Source organism: Euphorbia lathyris, chromosome 1 (assembly GCF_963576675.1).
Source record: "Euphorbia lathyris chromosome 1, ddEupLath1.1, whole genome shotgun sequence".
Classification (NCBI taxonomy): domain Eukaryota; kingdom Viridiplantae; phylum Streptophyta; class Magnoliopsida; order Malpighiales; family Euphorbiaceae; genus Euphorbia; species Euphorbia lathyris.
In genome coordinates this window covers 5676286-5678604 of record NC_088910.1, presented here as the reverse complement: position 1 = coordinate 5678604, position 2319 = coordinate 5676286, and the positions used below count along the sequence as shown (strand labels likewise).

The window sequence follows — 2319 nt, the reverse complement described above, 5'->3', positions numbered from 1 at the left end:
GGCGTCGTTGCCGGGGAACGCCAAAAATTTTGACAAAAATTTAGATTTTTCATGTTTTATTTCGAATCTAGGTTTATTTATACTTATTCAAAATTTTATATTTTACTTATTTCAAATTACTAACATATTTATTTTTCAAATTCTGTTTTGAAGGTAGTTTCGGTTCGTGCGAAATTTCAAGTTCATGCGCAGTTCTCGAAGTTCAGGCATTCCACCAAAACCGCTAGACCCAGAAATTGAAAAAACGGTTAAAAAGAACAAGAAAGACAAGAAAAACAAAAACAAGACTCCAATAAAAACTAGAGTTACTGAGCTAGAAATTATGGCCACACTTATGGATTATGCTAGGCCAGGAGTGGTCGGTGTAACGAACATCATAGTTAGACCCCAAATAAATGCAAACCAATTTGAAATTAAGCCAGCATTGCTTAATATGTTGCAAAATAACGTAACATTTTACGGGTTACCTAACGAAAATCCTAACACCCATTTGACAAATTTCTTAGAAATTTGTGACACTTTTAAAATACCAAATGTGACTGTGGAAGCAATCAGCCTTCACCTTTTTCCTTTTACTTTGAAGGATCGAGCCAAAGAATGGTTAACTTCTATGCCAGCCGCAACATTTGAAACTTGGGAGCAATAAGCCCAAGCATTTTTATCAAAAAAATTTCCTTTAGCAAAAACCGCAAGAATCATAAAAGAGTTAACATCTTTTTCTCAAAATGATAATGAAACTCTTTATGAGGCTTGGGAACGTTTTAAAGAACTTCAACGTTTATGCCCACACCACCAACTGCCCACTGAACTTTTAATGCAATCATTTTATAATGGATTGAATCCTACAACTAGAGGTTCATTAGATGCTATGTCTGGAGGGTTATTCATGAAGAAAACGTTGGCCCAAGCAAGAGAACTTTTGGGGGAAATGGCAATCAACAGTAGTATGTGGCCCGCGGAACGTGGACACGTACCAGTGGCGAAACCATCATCCTCAACTACGTCATCAGTTAAAGGTATAGTGAATCTTGATCCAGTTGCGATGTTGCAAGCCCAATTTTCTGCCTTATCACACAAAATTGAATGGTTTATGGCACCGTGCGATCCTAATGGTAAGCCAATCCAAACGAATGTGGATTATGAAGGTATGAGCGAAATTGAACAGGTAAATTTTGTCCAAGGGCAAAACCAAACTAATAACCCTTATTCCAATACATATAATCCTGGATGGAGAAATCATCCTAACTTTAATTGGAGAGATAATAATAATAATGCCAATGCTAATCAAAATCAATCAAGAGATACGATTAGCACTTTATCTTCTAAAATCGATAAATTTATTGATGTTATGAGCGGAAAAATAAGTAATCACGATGATGGTTTTAAACGGATCGAGAATAAATTCGATCAACTTATTAAAAACCAATCATCTAGCGTCCATAATTTGGAGGTTCAAATTGGACAACTTGCTAAATCAATTCCATCCCGCAAAGAGGGAAGTCTTCCCAGCCATACGGAAGAAAATCCGAAAAAGCATGTAAAGGCTATCACTCTTCGCTCTGGGAAAAATTACTTAGGTCCGGAAATGCCCGGAAATTCAACTTTACCAGGAACTGATTTACCAAAATCCAAAGAAGACACATTAAACCAAAAAGATACACCAATTGACTCGAGTACAAAAAAATTTGTACCCAAACCACATTTTCCACACAAAGTCCGAAATAAGGACTATGACAAACAACTTTTAACGTTTTTAGACAAACTTAAAAATTTGCATATTAATTTGACGTTTATGGATGCGATTACGCAAATTCCCAACTATGGTAAATTCCTAAAAGATTTAATTTCAAAGAAAATCTGTTGGGAAGGAATTTCATCCATTTCACTAACTGAAGATTGTAGTTCAATTGTGTCAAGTAATTTGCCCACTAAACTCAAGGATCCCGGATGTTTTACCATTCCGTGTAAGTTGGGAGATATTGAATTCCCAAGTTGTCTTTGTGATTTAGGAGTGATAGGGGCGTTTCGTCCCTATCTTTTAGCGTGATTTACGTCTAATTTGGGACTAAATAAATAAGTTTAATTACAAAAATAAAGTGTTTTAATAAAATAATGAAATAAAAATAAAATCCGTACTGTTGGTTAATTATCTCTATTTTTGATTGAATTTAGGAAATAAAACGTCAAGCTAACTCGGCTCTCGAGAGTTGTATTTGAGGTACGAGCAAGGAGCAAAAATCCACCGACATACGCGGGGCGTGGAACACTTAGTCAGAAATAATTGCTCAATCCGCACGTACCACGTGGGATTCAACAACT

At 35.8% G+C, this 2319-nt stretch overlaps 1 non-coding gene across 1 annotated transcript; it reads right to left on the bottom strand.

Annotated features, from left to right (window-relative positions):
* Nucleotides 1–691: 691 nt before the first annotated feature.
* On the bottom strand, nucleotides 692–798 carry LOC136215913 (small nucleolar RNA R71). Its single transcript, XR_010682915.1, has one exon. It is a non-coding gene; the product is annotated as a small nucleolar RNA R71 (small nucleolar RNA).
* Between the last annotated feature and the right edge of the window lie 1521 nt (nucleotides 799–2319).